The following is a 21,274-nucleotide window of genomic DNA, read 5'->3' as shown; positions in this document are numbered from 1 at the left end:
TTTAAAGAGAGGTTTATATTGGTTACAGAGACAGGAATAGATTGCTATTAATCTTTGAAATATGTTTTCTATTGGCTACCTATGTGTAATTTTTGTTGTTGTTGATCACACAGGTAGAAGTAGATTAATGTGAGTTTTAAAAGCGTGACTTACAGTGAGTTTGTTGCCAATTGACTGAATTTCAAAGTGTAAGGCAGTTGCTTATTGGTTGACTTTCTGACACAGGTTGATTGGATATGGATCAACTAAATATGATTAAAGCCACTTTTGGTTTTACTAGTTATCTGGCTATGCAAGGTGCTTTTATTCTAGGAGTATAGTCTTAGAATTTTCCAAGTTAGTGATTATCCACTTTTTGGAAGTTTAATAAAATAGCCAATGAGACTACTTGTGCCTTAAGCTTTATTTGGAGGATATTTTTGTTTAACTATTACTTTTATTCTTTAGTATTTCCAAGACTTCTTAAGCTTTTAATTTCTTCTTGAATCTGATGTGGTAAGTTACAGTTTTCAAAGTATTTGTCCACCTTAGATAAATTTTCAAAACTGATATCCTATATCTGTTGAGGAATCGGTCTATTTTTTTTTTTTTCTATTAAATTTTTTTCTCTGTGGGAAGAAGGAAAGTCTGGGGATTCTTACTCTGCCATCTTGCTCACATCACCCCTACTTGACTATATTTTTGATACTCTGCTATATCTTTATTTTCAATTTTACAATTTATGCTGTTTTTCTTTTTACTGTATTTTGCATAGTTTCTGAATTGAAAAGTTAGAACCTTATCTCATTCATTTACAGCCTTCCTTATTTTTTAATATGTACATTTAAAATAATAATATTTCTTTAAATCATGGCTTATGCTGCCTTATGCTTTTTGATATGTAGTGTTTATTATCATGTAGTTCTAGCTCTTTTAAATCTTCCTTTTTGATTTCTTTCTTTTTTTCTTTTTAAGATTTTATTTATTTATTTGACAGAGATCACAAGTAGGAAGAGAGGCAGGCAGAGAAAGAGGAGGAAGCAGGCTCCCTGCTGAGCAGAGAGCCTGATGCTGGGCTTGATCCCAGGACCCTGGGATCATGACCTGAGCTGAAGGCAGAGGCTTTAACCCACTGAGTCACGCAGGCGCCCCTTCGATTTCTTTCTAACTTCTGAATTATTCAGCAATTTTTAAAAAATTTCCGAGTATAAGTTAATTTTATTTATATTTTTTATTATTAACTTCTAAATTTATTGCTTTGTGGTCAGGGCATATGTTCTCTATCATATCTGGAAAATAAAATAGAAAAAAGTAGAAGAGAGGTTTCAGTTCCAATTTCTGCCAAAATGCTGAGTTAGCAGGGACGGCAAGACCCACCTCCTTTCTCCCTTATGTATTTCCAGATAGATTATCCAATAACCCCAGGGGATATGATCTCACAGGCACACAGAGAGAGGGAGAGAGGGAGAAGAAGATTTTCAGAGCACAAATATTTCAAAACTATAGATAAATTAGGATTCATATTCCAGTGGAAACAGAGAAAGTAGAATAAATGACCAAATAATATAATTCAGCATCATAACTAGAAAAAATAACTAAAGTTATTTAAAATATGAAACATTGTTAAGAGACTATAAGAAGAACCAAGGAGAAATATGTGTGAAAGGTATAATAGATTAAATAAATAATGCAATAGTTGGTATAAATAATCCATAAAGTACAGAATTGGAAGTTTAGTTTAAGAACATTCTGGAAGAAATCAGAAAAGGATAAATAAATAGAAAACTTAAAAAAGAGTTAAGTGATATGTGGGAGAAGACCATAAATGAAACATCGTAAATAGTATTTTTGGAAAGAAAGACAAAAATCAAGAGGAGGAAATATTTGAAGAAATAATAGAGGAACATTTCTCAGAATTAATAAAAGGGTAAAAACCTCAGATTGAAAGGGTCTATGATATGTCATAGAGGAAAGATGAGGAAGAAAACCTATGTCTGGATACAGTATAGTGAAATTTAAGATTATCAAAGAAAAAAAGAAAATTCTCAAAGCTTACAAGAGAGAATATAGCACATACAAAGGAGCTAGAATATAGTTCACACTAAATCCAGGATCTCTAGAGCTTGCAAAAACCGTGCAGCTGAGCCTCCAAAATATTTAGAACTTCATTAAGAGCAGAAGTAAGGAGGGATAATAACTTTTTAGGGAACATGGAAAAGAGAGGTTTGTATCTGTATCTGTAGCTAAGCAACTTAGATGAAGTTAAGCTCTTGACATTATTTTCACTTTAATAAATATAGCTACTGGTATGATTTGTTGGTGAGTTGGCCCAAACCTTGCCAATTTGCCAGAGATTCCCATAATACTCTACCTAAGACTTCAGACTTTGCCAGTCCAAGTCAACTCCTATCATTACTTTCCTGGCCTCTCAAGGCCCTTCCGTTTAAACCCCTATAATGGTTAAGATCACAGATTGTGAAGTCTAAATGACATTCTGTCCTTCACTCACTGATTGTGTCATTTAGGAAAAATTACTTAACTCCCCTTATGCTTCTGTCTTTATATCCATAAAATGAGATATATTATAGTACCTGCTTCCTGGCATTGTTAGGAGAAGGTGGTGTTGAGTGCACATGAAGCACACTGAACAGTCCCTGGCATATAGTAATCAACTACTAGTTGCTTATTGGTTAATAGTTGATATGGGCTACTAGTGCTATTGGCTATATATTGGCTACTAGTACTATTGGATACAAGTACTATTATGATTGATATTAGATAATCAGATAAAGAGTAAATTATTCCATTCTACTGCTGAGAAAAGACAATGGCAAAAACCAAAGAGTCAAAGTATTTTGTTCTGATGCCAAAGAGTGACCTCAGATCTTTAATGGCATTCAAAACCAGCAGCAGTGATATCCTGATGAAATCTCCTCAGAAGTTGTGCCAGACTCTGCATGATGCTGCAACCACCCCGGAACACATCTTTCTGAGGTTCCATCACAAAGTGATGTGTGATTCTTGTTCAGCTTGGCTCTCTCTCCTCTCATCTTGTCCCAGGGTGAAGAGCTTCCGCAGACTACTGCTTTGAGTCCTTTCTCTGATGTGCTCTCCCATGAGTTTTATTCATCTCAGCCTCTCTATATTGCTGAAAACCAAGCAGAGCAGACATCTGAGCAACCTCTTTGAACAAAATAAATTCACTTCCAAGTGAGTGGTAAAAGATTAAGCATGGTAAGAACAATATGGCACAAATTGAACTTTGAAATGCTGTTTGAAATGTTTGAGACCTTGGCTTCTTACCATCTTCTCTTGTTTTTCATTATAGGACTATCAGTAAAGGGCCTGAGGGAAAAACAAATTCTGCTGAACCAATGAATCCTTCAGTCTGGATTGTTACTTCAGAAAATTTCCTATTGATATATAAACATGGTAGTGAATGTGAGCAATGCCCTTAAGGATAACCAGAAATGAATTAAATGTGTGTGTAAAGGAAAAAAAAAAATCACAGTTAGCTACTAAATTTTTAATTTAGCAACCAATGAAATGAATGTAGTGCTACTTAATAAGATGGTATAAACTTGGGAAGGATCTGGCCAGGGCCTAGATAATGATTATCCTAAACTAGTAGACAAATGCTTGAGTTTATTAATTTATTGAATAATATAATTATGGAGTACTCATTCTCTATAGTAGTACCAGTGAAATTCATATCAAGAAATATTGAGAATCCATGAAACAAGATGGGATAGGGAGGGAGACAAACCATAAGTGACTCTTAATCTCACAAAACAAACTGTGGGTTGCTGGGGAGAGGGGGGTTGGGAGAAGGGGGGTAGGGTTATGGACATTGGGGAGGGTATGTGCTTTTGGGTAAATTGGAAGGGGAGGTGAACCATGAGAGACTATGGACTCTGAAAAACAATCTGAGGGGTTTGAAGTGGCGGGGGGGTGGGAGGTTGAGGTACCAGGTGGTGGGTATTATAGAGGGCACAGCTTGCATGGAGCACTGGGTGTGGTGAAAAAATAATGAATACTGTTTTTCTGGAAATAAATAAATTGGAAAAAAAATTAAAAAAAAAGAAATGTTGATGTTTATTGCAACATTATTTACAATAACCAAAATATGGAAACAACCCAGGCATCCATCAAAAGAGGAATGAATAAAGAGGATGTGTGTGTGTGTGTGTGTGTGTGTGTGCATGCATATAAAATTCTATATAGTGGAATATTACTCAGCCATAAAAAAGAATGAGATTTTGCCATTTGCAACAACATGGATGCATCTAGAGGGTATAATACTATGTGAAATAAATCAGAAAAAGACAAAGACTGTATGATTTTACTCATATGTGGAATTTAAGAAACAAATCAAATGAACAAACAAAGAAAAAAAAGAAGAGACAAACAGAAAAAGCCTGACTCTTAAATACAGGGAACAAACTGGTGGTTTCTAGAGAGGAGGTAGGTGGGGAATAGATGCAATAGGTGAAAGGCATTGAGAGTACACTTATCTTGATGGGCAGTGAGCAATATAAAGAATTGTTGAATCATTATATTGTACACCTGAAATTAATATAACACTATTAATTATACTTCAATTTTTAAAAAGTTATGAAAAAATATTGAAATAGAACTGGACCTGAATCTATAACTGTCTCCTCTTAAATCTAACAGCAAATTAATTTATGTAAAATGTCTCACATGTCAAATTAAATTAAAGATGTCCATTTATATAATGATAGTTTTACAGTTAAACAGCCCTAAAATTCTTTTCACTTTTACAGTTTTATGAAAGAATATTAACAGAAATGAAATGTCTATTTTAATTTGCTATTTGTATATAATTTTTTCTTTATAGTTAACACTTAGTATCCTATGAAACCGATTGTTGCCTACAAGGTGACTTACAAGTTCACTAAGATGTTATCCTGTGTTTTTCTCTAAAACAGCACTGTCTGATAGAACTTTCTGTGATGATTAAAATGTCCTATTTCTGCACCTTGCAATATAGTAGTTACTAGCCACATATACTTATTATGCTGAGCACCTAAAATGTGACTAGTGTGACTAATGAATTGATTTTGCAAATTGTTTTTTAAGAATCAGTAGCTCATAGCTATTATATGGGACAGCACCACTCTAAAAACCAAGTTTTCCTTTTCACATTTACATCTTTTATACACCTTGCAATATGACTTTTGTCTGTGACATGAAGTAAATGTCAAGGTACTTTTTCTCTATAAATATGCAATTGAAGCACATTTTTTATAACATCTTATGTTTTCCTACCCACTTACTACAGAGTTGTTTTGTTAAAAAAACAGAGGACTTTCATATGAGGCCTCTTAGAGATTCTACAGTTTGTTTCTGCTAACACTCATAGTTTTTTTTATAGTCAGTGAGGATTTTATGAAGATAAATTTCATGGCAGTTCTTACTGGAAAACAGCCATTTTTACCAACACACATTCCATTTTGTTATATTTCTGATTGACTCAAATACTTCATTACATCATATTTGCAATGTTAACTTGATTGGTAAGGATAGAAATAATAAAAATTCTAAGAAATAAGCAATGTCCTTAAGAAAATGACATCATTAATGTCATTAAGAAAGAATATCATTAATAAATGACAACTTTCACTCAGGATTATAGAATTATTTTGGTATGGGGAAAGGATATGCAAGACTGGGTAGAGAAAATCACTAGTAAAAAGCAAAGATTGGAAGTTGTGGTAATCTTATAAATATTCAACTTGACATGGATGTTTTAGGTACCAATGATTATGAAATGGGAACATTTATTTATTTAAATATTGGATTAAATATTTTGAAAATATTTAGTTGTGATAACACCTATTCAGAAAAGTCCTTTTTTACCTTTTGAAACAAAACCTCTGTGTAAGGGAAAGTTTGAAACAATAGTCTCTATTAAGTTGAACTGCATAGAGAAGGCAACTAAAATTCTAAATTATAGGTAGAAGTACAGATTACTTGTGTTCTGGATTCTGGTGAATCTTCTGCCATTTTTGTTGTTTTGTTGTTGGCTATTTCCTTTCAGAGAAAATTGTGAGGAATTAGAGTGTTTCATTAAATAAATGTCATTTGGGAAAAGAGCTCTAATTTTCAGCAGACTGATTTCCTTTTGGGGACAGACATTATACTTACATGAGAAATTTTTTTGAACTGCATCCCATACGTGGTGAATACTGAATAGAAACGTCAACAATGGACATTCTAGGAACCAAGTTCTGATATGTAAATATTGGGATATGCATCAATATTTTCCACTTGAAACTAATAGCAACACTGTTTTAATGGGTGCTATTGGAGTAAACATAATAGGAAGGTGACTATATTCTCCTTACAAGTTAATTTCTGCTTTAACATATCTTATTCCTATCCAGTGTAGAGGTTCTGTAATGTTCCTTAGCAAATAAGCCAGCAAATACTCTTAGCATGCACAGCAATAAGTCATATGTCCACTTGTTTAGGTCATGATTCTCACTTTTGGAAAGTCTTAATTGATTTAAAAACATAAATATAACTTTTTTTTTAACTTAATGAGTTTTCATCACATTTCCTGTTTAATTGCAAAAGAGGTAAAATGCTTACACCATAGATTAAAAATAACCCACACTATATCCATTTCTATAAAGTGCCACACAGGATGTATATGCCTTTTTATTTGGGTGTTGAACCATGCTGTGCTGGGAAAAATATAGGAGAAGGAGGCAGGAGGCCTGGGTTTATCTCTGTGGAGCCATTATAAATTTGACACCAAAACACTTGAGTAAACAAACGTCACCTTCGTTTACTTCTCTAAATCAAATTAAAGGTGCTGTAAGCTTTTTTACCCGTCTGAATGTTGGGTGGTCTGATCTTAGTCATTGTCAGGGCCTACACAGTGCCAAAACCCAGGGATGGACTGGTCCCTGTGCCCTCAGGGCCACCGTATAATTTGCCCTGTTAATTCCTCCCAGGCAGCAGCACTCCCTCTCTCCTGGGTATCAGGATAACAGCAGCCATTTTTTTTCCTAAAAAATAAAAAAATAAAAAAAAAATAACCCGTGACATACTTGGTAAGGTCTAGAACACCAACTTTGGTTTGTCTGTTTGGTTGGTTGGTTTTCATGTATCAGCCTGGGTGGGAGGGCAGGTGAGATTATGGCCCTTCCTTTTTAAATTTCCACTGAGGTCCCATATATTACCTGTCAATATGTGAGATAAATCTGCATATGAAAATTTTCATATGAAATAACCAAGAACCTGACTGCTGACTCTCTTTACCTACTAGAAAATAGAAGAAAGCCCAGAGGGTGGAGAAAAAGAGAGCTCAGAAGTGAGACAGGAAGAAATCTGAACTGGATCCATCTTTTGTCCAGGAAATCTTGACAACAATTGAAAGGCTGACAAACTGCTTGTGTGGTGGGGGGAGCCTAGGTGTAGGGGAAACCTACATGCCCAGAGTTGATTCAGTTTCACTGGGCAAGCAATTCCAAAATGTCTCCTCTATCTAGAAGTGGGCCATGCAAGACTGAAAGGTAATTTGGGGTCCTGCTTAACAGGGCTGGAGGAAGGAAGAAATCTCAGGAGAAAGAGACTGTCTGGTTACTTCTAGAAACCCAGGGATGAGAAAAGAGTCACAGTAGGCCAGTCAGAGGAAATAGTTGCATCTTCCAGGATCTTGCTAGATCCAGAATAAGAGTCTGGGGAAGAGAGAGAATCCTTTTTAATATTTTGCAAGCCTAGATAATATGAAGTCTTCAGTGTGAAATGAGAAGTGTCCCACTACCCTCACCTTCTTCTCTTCCTCCCGACCACTTTAGATAGAAGTGAAAGAGCCCGGTGGAGTAACAGAGGGGACAGGTGAGCATTTCGAAGCAGAAGGCTTGTGGTCTCTTCTTTGTTGGCTTCTAGCCGAAGGCTGATTTCAGCTGCAAAAGAAATTAAATGCTAGGTTAAATTTTGAGTGATACTATGTACTAAACTGTAGTTGTCCTTTGTGGCCATAAGGGATCTTATTAAAATCAACAGAAAAGCCTTGTGACTAACTGAAATTTTCACTCCGGAATAGAGGAGCATTATTCTCCACTGAATAAAAGTTATGGATCAGAGTGAGACAAAATTATATTGAATATTCCAGTCACACAGTTAGTAATAATGCCTTGCCTATTTTGCATGATCATTTTCAATAAATAAGATATGATTTGTTAAAGCTTTTAAAAAATATCAAGCTCAGTATAAATTTGTTACCACTGAGAGTGATTTTTTAGGCTCATTGAAAAGATTACCTTGTTGAACACTTATAATACGCAAGGAACTGACTAGTTTTAGTTTGTAGAGCTCATGGACTGTATAAGAGGGAGAAGGAAAATGAAACTGTAGTAGCAAGTAGCAAGACAAGAATGAGAGGAAACCTGGGGTGCTGGGGTGGCTTTGTTTCTTAAGCATCTGACTCTTGGTTTCAGCTCAGGTCATGATCTCAGGATTATGAGACTGTGCTTCAAGTAGGGCTCTGCCCTGGGTGTGTAGTCTGGGATTCTCTCTCTCCCTCTCCCTCTACCCCTCCCCTCACTTATATGTTGTCTGTCTCTCTCTCTCTCAATCTCTCTCTCTCTATCTCAAATAAATAAATAAAATCTTTAAAAATATATATATCTTTAAAAAAATGAGAGGAGCCTTAAGTGTGATGTCCAATATAGGGTAAGAAATAGGTGCTGAACTCAGAAGTAACATGATTAAAACTGTGTTTTAGGAAGATTATTCTGACAACAATTTGTAGAATTAATTGGAACAAGGGAGATCTCAGAAAATTACTTTACATTAAAGTGTTATTTTTTTGAAACTTTTTTCTGATTTCTACCCCTTGTAGCAATTTCTGATTTTTTTTTCCTTCATTGTGTTATATTCGTGGTTTAATATATATATATTTTCCCTTGTACTATAACTGGGTGTTTTCCAGTTTTCGATTGTAGGTTTTATAGAACTCTCTGAGTTTTGTCTTCAAAGAGGCTTGAAATAATATAGAGTAGATCCATCTGTTGAAGAATTCCTATACATAATAAATGTTCTCAACCTTCTCAGAAGTACAGTTAAGAAAAAGCCATTTAACTAATTTTGGTTCAGAGTTACCTAAATTTATCTAACCTCTAAACTTTTTTTTATAGACTCATCTTTTTTCCCCAGATTCTGAGACTGATGAAGATTGAGGCTAGATTTTATTTAATCTATATACCAGTTAAATATGATAAGGTAAACTGCGACTTAATTCACAGTTATATTTTAGAAAGAGTAGATAATATTAAAGGATAAGATGGCATTGTTCATCAGAGAATCCCGGAAGGTTGGGATAAGCAAAAGTAAATGTCAGGCTGAGTTTGAAATAAGATCTTGGCAAGAATTGAACTGCTCTGATAGAATGATGGGTAATTGGGCTCTCTAGTAACAACTCAAAAGGATGGTTGGAAGGAGGGGTGAAAAATAAGTGGGTAAGTCAGAGCCTGTGGGGGCAGAAGTAAAAAAGGAAACTTTTAAGAGAAGAGATGTATAATACATTCTTTAAACATAATTATCTGCTGTGATGTCAACTCCTCTAACTTCCTAAATTACCAGAAACATCTATAAAGGTCTGTTATTGTGGGGACTGTTGTGTGAGTAAAAAAGGAAATTGCCAAGTCTATTGCTTTTTCTGTTCAAAATTTGTTGACATATTATTGGTATATGATATATAGAAGGACTTATACCATGTATCCTAAAATCTGAGTGAGAGATTCCCATGCAAAGTCAGGCTTATAAATTTGCATGATACATCTTAGAGAGAGGATTGGCTTTTCTGCAGAACTAAGAGTAGTACCTACAGCTACTTTTATTAACATATTATATTGAAGGACAGATTGACTTTAGCTGACATCTACCTAATATTTTGCTTGGCATGATATATAAACACACATACACACACACATATATGATATAACATATATTATATACATATAAATGTAAATGAGGATTTAAAATATTAAAATTTGAGGGAGGAAAGTTGCATAATAATTTTTATTTTCACAATACATAAGTACACTTTATTTGAAAAAAAAAAAAATTACCTGCCTAAAGTTTCCCTCATATCAACATTTCTAACTGGGTACTCATGGAAAAAAATTATTTTACTTTCTTATTTCTATATACAGGTTGAACCATATGAAATTGCCTTTTTTTTTCAATTAAAAATAGCTGAATATTGACAATTTCATATGGTTCAAACTAGCATTTTAATTTTGAGATTTTAAAAATACTATTCAACTCTAGTTATCTAATGGCAATTATGTTATTCATCACTCAGACATCTTTAAAAACTTGCCATTATAGCTCCTCAAGGATTTTTTTAAACTAATGAATGATATTCTGTAGTACAGAACTATCTAACTAGTCTCTAAACAACAACCTTTTAGGTCATGTTACTTTTATCACTGTGGCTTTTTATACATAATTCCTTGGACATATGAGTGTTTCTAGGTAAATCCAAGAAGTAATTTGTTAGGTTTAGAAGAATAAACATTCTTTTTTACCAGATATTGCCAAATATCACTGAGTACTTACAATTCCAGAAAAACATGATGCATTTGATTTTCCACAATCTTAATACTTGAAATTTTACTATTAAAAAAACTGTTTTTGTCGTTTTTGAAGTTAAAGAACTCTTTAATTGTTTTAATGTATGTCACCCTTCCTCCTAGTGAGACGAGGTATCTATACTGGCTATTTGAAATGAGTCTCCTGTAAATTGTGTCGAGCTTTCACAAACATAAGAAATCCAATACTCTTAAATACAGGCATTTCCTGAATATCCCAAACACTTACATGCAAAAAGGAAATGACCCTTCTTCTATGTAATGCCTCTATTTTTATAGATGATTTAGCCTGCTGAATTTTTGGCAAGTGTTATTTCTAACTTTCCCTTCCCCTTTCTTCAAATCAGATCAGTTATAATTTATTAACTCAATAAGCATTTGAGGTCTTAAATGTGCTTCCTAAAAATTAATGATTTCTCCTTTAAATCAGATATTTTCATTCTCGGTCAGAATTTGGTCTTGAATTTCACATCTGCTCAGTGTTTACTTTAAAATTAACTTTTTATGAATTTTGATAACTTCCTTAGAAATGTGTTAATGTGGGTAACACGAACCATCTGTTTCAAACCTCTGACTTAACACAGGTAGGTTCTTTTCCTTCCTGAACTGAATGGTTGTGCTAACCAGTACTTCTTGGCTCTCCCCAAATCCTATCCCAAATGCATCCATTTCTAGTGCAAAAATGGGTTTTTCACAGATTGTAATACCTGGACTCAGGTTTCAAAACTGGACTAAGAAAATGGAGTAAGAGTGACCTTCAGTGGCCATTCAGAGTAATCACAGAGGGATGCAATCCCTGTCTCAAGAGGATAGATGGACAGTCTGTTTGCAGGACGACTTAAAGCAACAACATAGTAAGTTAGAAATGGCTAGCCCAGACACTTTACATTCTTATAGTCTAACAGATCAAAACCCCATGAGTCACTGTTCAGAGGACAGCTGAAAAGGTGCATTTTTTTTTAATTAAAACTGGAAATCCAGTTATACCTATTAAAGTGTGCCTGCAACTTCAATGTTTAAATCCCTCATACAAATAGATTGGAAAAGTACCGTTTAGTTGAGGCAAAAATTCTTTGTTTTCCATACACTGGTAAAAGGGCGCCTAGGTGGCTCAGTGGGTTAAGCTGCTGCCTTCGGCTCAGGTCATGATCTCAGGGTCCTGGGATGGAGTCCCGCATCGGGCTCTCCCTGCCTCTCTGCCTACTTGTGATCTGTCTCTGTCAAATAAATAAATAAAATATTAAAAAAAAAAAAAAAGACACCTGGTAATCTTTTGAAACTCAGAACCAAGCAGCAGGAGGAAGAGTTACTCATTAGCACCACGTCTGATTTAGAAAAGAGAGTCCTCGCCCAGTTGGAATTAAAGTCACTTCTTGATGAGAATTAAATCCTTCAAATGTACTTCTTGTTGTTGTTGTTGTTGGACATGAGTCCCTGCTTCTATAATTCCACCTTTAAATGAAGAGAATGTCTGCATAATTAAGACATTTGGCTCATTTTCTACTTAGGTATGTTTTCTTAGTAACTTAGTTTTTTTCCTCTTTTTGTCACAGATATGTTAAAGGATGCACAAATTTCTGGGATATTGCTATTAAAATCATGTTGTAGCTTTTCTTTTTTTTCCAAGTAAAGACTTTCAGCATTAGAAATAATATGTACATTCATATAAATGCTTTACAGAACACTATCCTTTGTTGTAATGAGTTGTAAATTGCTCATGTAATTAAAATTAATTTTTCCAAAAATTTTTCTGGTAAAATCCATTATTGTTTATGGTGATAGTTTTTTTAATAAGAAGGGGCGACCAAAAATGGTTAACACTTTCAGACAGAATCAGTGTCTGGACTTCAGACAGATCCAGTGTCTGGATCAGTGTCTTTTAAACTGGCCCCTTCTAAAAATGTATGACATTTATAAAACATGGAAGAAGAATAAAGCAATGAAGTTTGATAGAAAGGCCATCATATGGAGAATTGGGAAGCCTGACTTTTTCTTTAATTTTAGTTGGCATACAAGTTTGAATTCAGATATTTATCAAATGGGAATACTAGGAAATTCAATGACAATATAATATCTTTGAAAATTACAACAGTATGTACATGCATGATATAAATTATAACTTTAAAATTGAGTGGATAATTGAAGTTTATTTAGAAATTTCCTTTAAGATATATACACACATTATATACATACATATGTATGTATATGTGTATATATACAAATATATGTACATATGTATACAGAGATTCTGACTCAACGAATGTTCTGATATCTATTGTCTATTACTATGAAACAAAATTCTTAGAAAGAGTAGCATAAAACAACAACTATTTTATTATGTTCATGATTTTGAAGGTGAAGAATTTAGGCAGAGAACAGCGAGGATGATGGGTCTCTTTCCAGGATGTCTGGGGCCTCAAATCGGGTAACTCTAACAGTTGAAGATAATAGAGATGGCTCTATGGTGCCACATTGTTTTTATCTGTCCCCAGGTTTCCTCCTTTCTTCTCCAACGGCCTCTCCATGTGGCTAGCTCGGAATTCCTTATAGCATGGAATTCCTTATAGCATGGGAGTGTCAGACTGCTAATATTGGTGACTCAGGGTTCTAAGAAAGAATGTTCTGGGAGACACATCTGTTATCAAAAATTTCTAAATTTATAGTGAGGAACAAAGACCCCACCACTTCATGGGAGGAGTGTCAAAAGATCTTTGGCCATTTTTAACCTACCACAAGGACGGAAAATTTACCTATGACAAATTTTAGCTCTCCACAAATCTAGAGCAATGCCAAGGGCCAGCATATGTCAGAATTCATAAACTGACAAAATGAACTAATTGACTAGTTCCATTACTAGCAGAGACATTAAGGCAGCATGATGATAGAATGCAATAAAATAAATCCATAAATAAGAAGGTAAAAATAGTCATCTGGTATCTTTATTTACTTTTTCAGACTTCTATTGTCTCATTGTCTTTCCCCTGGATTCCAGATGTTTTGAAGCATTTAATGAACTTCAAAAACCAAAGGCCAAATATCAACCATGTACTCTCACTACCATTTTTGTGGCCATCATTAAGTCTTTATAGCCAGTTAATTGAGCAATCGCATTGGGAATCTAACAATCATAATACATGTTTCTTTATTTCCGTAATGGGAATTTTGAGGATTTAAGGAGCCTAAGAAATAATTACAATACTCTTTTTAACTCACCAAGTGTGGAACGACTTATGATATAAATGTAAAATCCATACTGATAAGATTAAAATGTCAATTTTACTACTAATAAATCTAAGTTTAAATTGTAGTTGAGTTAAGCAATCCAATCAGCTTTTTCTCCTACATCTTTCTGAGTTGAACTAACTCCTGGAACTTCAAGTCTTCTTTCTAAACTTGTATGCCGTAAGCAATTGCTGCATGACCAAAGGACATACACGAAGAATAGAGAGAGGCTTAGGCATGCATGCCCCTTCTCCTTCAAAAGTGGGAAAATCAGTCTGAGAAAAGGTGAGTGAAGGCCTGAAAATAAGTCACAAGGGCTATTCTGGGGAATATATTTTTTCATCTAAGTTATTATTGGCAACTAAAATCTGAAACAAATCAAAAGCACAATGAGATACTCCCTCACTCCAGTCAGAATGGCTAGAATTAACAAGTCAGGAAATGACAGATGTTGGCGAGAATGCAAAGAAAGAAGGACTCTCTTACACTGTTGGTGGGAATGCAAGCTGGTGTGCAGCCACTCTGGAAAACAGTATGGAGGTTCTTCAGAAAGTCAAAAATAGAGCTACCCTATGACCCAGCAATTGGACTACTGGATATTTACCCAAAATTACAAATGTGGTGATCTGAAGGAGCATTTGCACCCTAATGTTTATAGCAGCAATGTCCACAGTAGCCAGACTATGGAAAGAGCCCAGATGTCCATCAACAGATTAGTGGATAAAGAAGATGGCCATCAAAAATTGAAATCTTGCCATTTGCAACAACATGGTTGGAGCTAGAGAGTATTATGCTAAGCAAAATAAGTCAATCATAGAAGGACAATTTGCATATGATCTCACTCATAGGTGGAATTTAAGAAACAAACCGGAGGTTCAAAGAAGAGAGGGGAAAAAATGAAGCAAGATGAAATCAGAGAAGGAGACAAACCATAAGAGTCTCTTAATCTCAGGAAAAAAAACGAGGGTTGCTGGATGGAGAGGGGTAGGAGGGTTGGGGTGGCTGGGTTTTCGACACTGGGGAGGATACATGTTATGGTGAGCACTGTGTATTGTCTAAGACTGATGAAGCTCAGACCTGTTCCCCTGAAACAAATAATACATTATATGTTAATAATAAAAAAAATTAAGAAACAACAAAAAAGATTTATAAGTATCCATTTTAAATTTTTCTCTTCATGTTACACACATTTTTTTTTAAAGATTTTATTTTTATTTATTTGACAGACAGAGATCACAAGTAGGCAGAGAAACAGGCAGAGAGAGAGGGGGAAGCAGGCTCCCTGCTGAGCAGAAGGCCCGATGCAGGGCTCGATCCCAGGACCCTGGGATCATGACCTGAGTCGAAGGCAGAGGCTTTAACCCGCTGAGCCACCCAGGTGCCCCTAGACACATTTGTTTTAAAAATTGGAAGGGGAGGTGAACCATGAGAGACTATGGACTCTGAAAAACAATCTGAGGGGTTTGAAGTGGTGGGGGAGTGGGAGGTTGGGGTACCAGGTGGTGAGTATTATAGAGGGCACAGCTTGCATGGAGCACTGGGTGTGGTGAAAAAATAATGAATAATGTTTTTCTGAAAATAAATAAATTGAAAAAAAAAGTAATCATTGTTTTATTCACTGTTGAATTGGAATCTTTATTCAAAAGACTTTACAACTGAGGTCAGAAACTTGGGAGCATGTCTTTAGAGGGACATGTATAATTCATTTTTAAATACTCATAGAACAGAATTTAAGAGAGGAAATTATCAAAAGAGACAAATGTGATCTTTACATGGTAAAAGAAACAATAATGGGGGAAGATTAAATGGTTCTTCATGATGACATATTCCATAATACAACTTCAAAATACATAACATACATAATAGAGATGCATGGAGAAATAGATATATTAGCTATTGTAGTTAGAGATTTTTTTAACATAATTTTTCAGGAACTAAGAAAATCAAGCAGAACAACCACAAAATAAATATATAAATTAATTAACTAATTAATTAAAAAAAAGAACAAAAAGATGGGGCACCTGGGTGGTTCAGTCATTAAGCCTCTGCCTTTAGGTTAGGTCATGATCCCAGGGTCCTAGGATTGAGCCCCACATTGGGCTCCCTGATTAGTGGGAAGCCTGCTTCTCCTTCTCCCCCTCCCCCTGCTTGCCTGCTTGTATTCCCTCTGTTGCTTTGTCTCTCTGTCAAATAAATAAAATAAAATCTTTTTTAAAAAAAGAACAAAAGGAAAAATAGCAGATATGAAAATAAAATGTGTAAGTTCAAACTATTAGATATTTATACACCTTTAAACTTAACAAAGAAAGAATACACATTTTTATCATACATGGATAAGTTATAAAGATTGACCTTTTTTATTGCTCAAAGGAATTTTGAATATTCTAAAACATAAAGAGTATGCAGACCATGTTCTTTGGTCCAAATACAATAAAATTAGAATGTAATAACAAAAAGATAGCTAACAAAATTTAACATTTATAAAAACAAAAATCATACATCCTTTAGAGCAAAAGAGAAATAATATGGAAAATTGTGAAATAGTTAAAACTGAAAGGCAAAATGTATATGACAGCTAACTGCTACTTAGAAGAAAAATTTTAGCTTTATAAACACAAATATCTTTAGGAAATAAGAATTACCTCAAAGAAATGAGAAAAAAGTGAATAATAAAAAGCATTATGAACAAGAACTCGTTAATAAATTTGAAAACTTATTTAAAGGAAATGCATTATGGGGGAAAATATAAAATTCCCAAAAGGTGCAAGAAGGAATCAAAAACTTAAAGTGAAATTAAAGTGGTAATTACAGTCATAGCCTCCCACAACTTCCCAAAATTCAGATTGTTTTACATGTAACAATTCTCCAGCTTTTAAGGAATAGTCATTTTCTGTGTTACATATATGTGTTTAGGAAACAGAACTGCAAAAGCTGCTCAGTTTATTCTATGGGGTTAGCACAATTTCGATCCTATAACTAAGAACAAAAAAGGGGATAAGGACGTATTGAGTCATTTATGTTGGAAACATGGAGGGAAATATCCTAATAGCAAAAACTCTCAGTGTAAAAACCTTAATTAATAAACTGAGAGAGAAAAGTCATATAATAGAAAAAATAACTTGGTAAAGTTTAAAATGTATTTATTAACGAATTGAAAAATCTAGGGAAAAAGTCTTACTTTTGTAAAGATCTCATATCTGAAAGCATCAGTAACTATCATTCTTGGTGGGAAAACTTAAGATGTATTTCCTTTAACATTAAGGCTACATATAAAACAAAGATGGCCTCTACCATTGGATAGTTAAACATGGAACAAGGTTTTGGTCAGTATTGAAACAAGAACAACAAAAAATAATGGAAATAAAAATCACAGATGTGAGTCTTGGAGAGAAAAAGAACTGTATCATGTTCATACATATGATCATCTATACAAAAAAGTCAAAGAATCATTAGAAATAAATCAAAATAAGAGAATTTAGTAAGGTTTCTGGGCACAAGATTGACATAGGAAAATACCCAATAGCATTTATTTATTCCAGAAATAGGCAACAGGGAAATATAAAGTATCCTGGAATTTGCCTAAATAAAGAACATATAAACTTTCTATGAAGAAAAAATTTTTAATTTTAATAGAATAATGGGTTTGAGACAATTTTAGATGAAGATTGTAAAAGGTAAAAAAAGCCCATGAAACATATCTTCAAACTCATTAGTAGCGAGTTATAGATATAAAACCCATATTTATAGATATAACCTATATGTCAATATATAGATACAATATATAAATACATATCTATAGATTATATTTATTTACACCATCAGTTCAGCAAAATCTTGAAAGCTAAAAATACCAGTAGCTATATGAGGTTATAGGTACAGTCCATGCATTGCTGCTAGGAGTTTAGACTCCCACCTCTCAGACATTCTGGAGAATAATCTAGCAATAGTTAGTTAAATACAGAAAACGCCTATTCATCAATAATGCTTCTAGATTTGTATTCTAGATAAAGGTAATGTGTACAGATAGTCATCTGTACAAAATTGTCCAGAATTGTCAGAAGTAATTTAGATGTCTTTTACTGATAGAGGGGTTAAGTAGAATATGGTGGGTGCTCCTTCTAGAATGCTGTAGCAGCTCTTAGAGGCCTCAGACTGCATATACAATTAGAAGCAAACATGCATAAACCTTAAAAGCACAGGGATGGGTGAAATGGATAGGAAATATATATATATATACATATTAATATTTACATAAGTGAAAATACATGAATATAAAATAGTAATATATATTTTATAAGAGTACTTGCCCCAAAATAGTATGCTACATTAAAAACATTGGAATAGCTCAGAATAGCTCCTTATGATAGATGCTAAGGCACCGAGGTAAAAAGGGAAATAGATAAAATAAGATAGGGGACATCTTTGGACCAGTGATACTTGTGTCACAGAGGAGTGTGATTAACTCAAAGCTATGCAATGGAGGTCGAAGGGGGCAAGTGACTTTAGATAAACAGTGAATCTCTATATGGTTAAACAAGGAGAAAAAATTTTTATTGCCACTTTTTTTTTAAATTTCTTTTCAGCATAACAGTATTCATTGTTTTTGCACCACACCTAGTGCTCCATGCAATCCGTGCCCTCTCTAATACCCACCACCTGGTTCCCCCAACTTCCCACCACCCCCCCGCCTCTTCAAAACCTTCAGATTGTTTTTCAGAGTCCATAGTCTCTCATGGTTCACCTCCCCTTCCAATTTACCCAAATTCCCTACTCCTCTCTAACGCCCCTTGTCCTCCATGCTATTTGTTATGCTCCACAAATAAGTGAAACCATATGATAATTGACTCTCTCTGCTTGACTTATTTCACTCAGCATAATCTCTTCCAGTCCCGTCCATGTTGCTACAAAAGTTGGGTATTCACCCTTTCTGATGGAGGCATAATACTCCATAGTGTATATGGACCACATCTTCCTTATCCATTCGTCCATTGAAGGGCATCTTGGTTCTTTCCATAGTTTGGCAACTGTGGTCATTGCTGCTATAAACATTGGGGTACAGATGGCCCTTCTTTTCACTACATCTGTATCTTTGAGGTAAATACCCAGTAGTGCCAATTTTTATCTAATATAAAGTATTATAGAACTTCATTATTTTAAATAATTGAATCTGAAAGTCCACTTCAAGGGTCTCTCATAAACTACAATACTCTGGTGCTCACTTTGGCAGCACATATACTAAAATTAGAACAATACAGAGAAGATTAGCATGGCCCCTGTGCAAGGATGACACGCAAATTCATGAAGCATTCCATATTTAAAAAAATAAAATAAAAATAAAAATAAAAGCTACAATACTCTGAACACAAAGAATAGAGTGAAGGACTTTTATCTGCCTTTTATCTGACTTTTATCTGTCTTTGTGGATCTCCCAATTTCCCTCAACTGTGACATGTAACTATCTGACACACCGACAGAGTAAGTGCACCTGCATCAACTGTATATTAAATGTTAGAACCCTTTAGTACCTTCTTGTAATTCTGGCACTCCAGGAGATCATCTGTGTACCCCCACCTCTTTGAAGACTACAGTCCTAAATAAATACCAGATAATCTGAAGGCATTATTTCAAGATTTTGTTAAATGATTTTCTACATGGCTCTCTAGGTAAATGTGTGGAAACAATCATCTGCTGAATGATTTCATATTATAATTTTTAAAAGAAATATCAAAAAATAATTTATACTTTTTTGCAAATATTACCTTAAAATATACAGTTATTGAGAAGTGACTCAGAGATTCATAATGCGAAAGGGTATGTGAGAGGAAGAGAATCAACAAATCAAAGGTGATGATAGCCAGAACATTTCTGATGCTTTGTTTTGGAAGACAGACTTTCAGCTTGGAGAATGCTAAGAGGATAATTAAGTTAGAACATTGATCTGGAAAGTTTCTCTATTATGGTGATATCCTTTTTGCTTAATATCTTTTCTTTTTACCTTTAGAATTTTACAGTAAATTCAGGTTATTAATGAGATAAGCATTCAGACAGACACATAGGCACCTGTGCATGTGCTCATACACATAAAATGAAATGATGCCTTAAAATATTTATCTTTGTATTACTTTTTTCATTTCTGCAGCTTGCCAATCAGAACAAACACACTGCTTTGAATAAGGTTAGGATTATCATAGTAGAAGTGGGGGAAAAAAAAGGCTAAAACACATCTTTTGCCCAAGAAAGGTTCTTGAAAGTCCAAAAGGTAGACCTTGAGCCAGGCAAAGCACAGAGGTTTTGCTTTAGTAAAGGTTTTTAAATGCGTAGTGAGAGAAGTGATCAATATTTGTGTGAAACTTTGCTGAACTACATTCAAAATTGCCTCCAAATAGCATCTGCATTTAGAGAGCCAAGACAATAATAAGCTAACCCCAGTGAAATCCAGAAGAGTGACAGTGGGATAGGGATAGATAAGTGATTTTCTTAGTCTCTATCTTTGAATAGGATTTTACAGTGGTAAAAATCTGCTCTGGTGATATATTTAATTCATACTGATATGTGGATGACTGTGTGTGCATAATGCACAAGGGCCCTACTTCACTTAATGGGAGATCCCTTGGTGGAAGATTGTTCAGAGGAGACTTCAGCTGTGCCTAGATGTCACAAGGATTGCATTCCTCCTGGGTTCCAGACTGATAATTAGGGTCAAATCTTAGCATTACCCAGATGGGGAAGTGCTGGGCCTGAAGTGAGAAGAGAGACCACATGTCCTAGGACTGTATGACCTGGGTGTCAGATATGCTTGGAAGTGCATCCTGAGGGTGCTGAATTGAGCTGGGAAGACCAAGAAGTGAGAAAATGAAGATTTGGTCAATGTAATGGCAGTGTCTAATAATTTAGAATTAAAACCTCGCAAAGGCCATAAAAGACAGCAACTCATGTTGCCCTAAGGGTCTAATACATACTAAGATGGCTCTGGGAAGCTTAGGAAAAAGTGATGACCCACATTCAACAGAGTAGAGATGCCATAATTGTATGCCAAACTGTGGAAGAGAGGATTAAAAGGCTCAGAGAAGTGGGCACCCTATAGCAGACCCAAAAATCTACTAGCTGATTCTGCTCCTCGATGCCATGAACATGACTCTGTTTATCATATTAATAATTGAATGGGTTAGTGCGAGGGCATCAGTTCAGTTTTTTTTTCTCTAGGACTGACATGGGACAGGCTGTTGCAAAACTGTGCTCCCTCATGGTAAGGGGGAATGCTATTCCAGAACAAAAGAGCCCAGGGCAGCAGTGACCTACCAGAAGCAACAGGGCAAAATTACCTTATAGGGCAGAAAGGCTGTAATGCCGGCCGGGGGTAGGGCGGTGTGTGGCTAAACGACAGAGATTCATAGTTACAAGGTTAAAAATGAGTAGGCAGAGGACCAAGGTCATCCACTCCG

General features: G+C 34.9%; 1 non-coding gene across 1 annotated transcript; it reads left to right on the top strand.

The window, feature by feature from the left end:
* Window positions 1-19,043: 19,043 nt before the first annotated feature.
* On the top strand, window positions 19,044-19,150 carry LOC122890682. The gene has a single exon (XR_006381132.1). It is a non-coding gene; the product is annotated as a U6 spliceosomal RNA (small nuclear RNA).
* The last annotated feature ends 2,124 nt before the right edge of the window (window positions 19,151-21,274 follow it).

This window comes from Neovison vison, chromosome 11, assembly GCF_020171115.1.
Source record: "Neovison vison isolate M4711 chromosome 11, ASM_NN_V1, whole genome shotgun sequence".
Lineage (NCBI taxonomy): Eukaryota > Metazoa > Chordata > Mammalia > Carnivora > Mustelidae > Neogale > Neogale vison.
This window is presented reverse-complemented; position numbering and strand designations above follow the sequence as displayed.